This window comes from Acanthisitta chloris, unplaced genomic scaffold, assembly GCF_000695815.1.
Source record: "Acanthisitta chloris isolate BGI_N310 unplaced genomic scaffold, ASM69581v1 scaffold27187, whole genome shotgun sequence".
NCBI lineage: Eukaryota > Metazoa > Chordata > Aves > Passeriformes > Acanthisittidae > Acanthisitta > Acanthisitta chloris.
This window is the reverse complement of record NW_008683631.1, coordinates 9,038-9,268: the sequence shown is the minus strand read 5'-3', so window position 1 is coordinate 9,268 and position 231 is coordinate 9,038. Positions and strand designations below refer to the sequence as shown.

The following is a 231-nucleotide window of genomic DNA, read 5'->3' as shown; positions in this document are numbered from 1 at the left end:
CCCTTAAGTCAAGAAATTTTCATCTTCAATTCTACTGACATATATGTGGTAACTAGGCAGTTTTTGATGTAACACGGCAAACATTCATGTTTAGCCAACAGAAACACTTCCTGCAACATGGGAGTCAATTTTACTTCCCACATCACTGTGATTTTCCTTAATATTTGACTTTAAGATCTGCTTTACTTCTTAGCAAATCATAGGAACATCAAATTATCTGTGTTATTAATA

The 231-nt window shown here is 33.3% G+C and overlaps 1 protein-coding gene across 1 annotated transcript in view; it reads right to left on the bottom strand.

Moving 5' to 3' along the window:
- LINS (lines homolog (Drosophila)) overlaps window positions 1-231 on the bottom strand; it is a 7,277-nt gene that overhangs the window by 2,257 nt on the left and 4,789 nt on the right. The window lies entirely within an intron of this gene.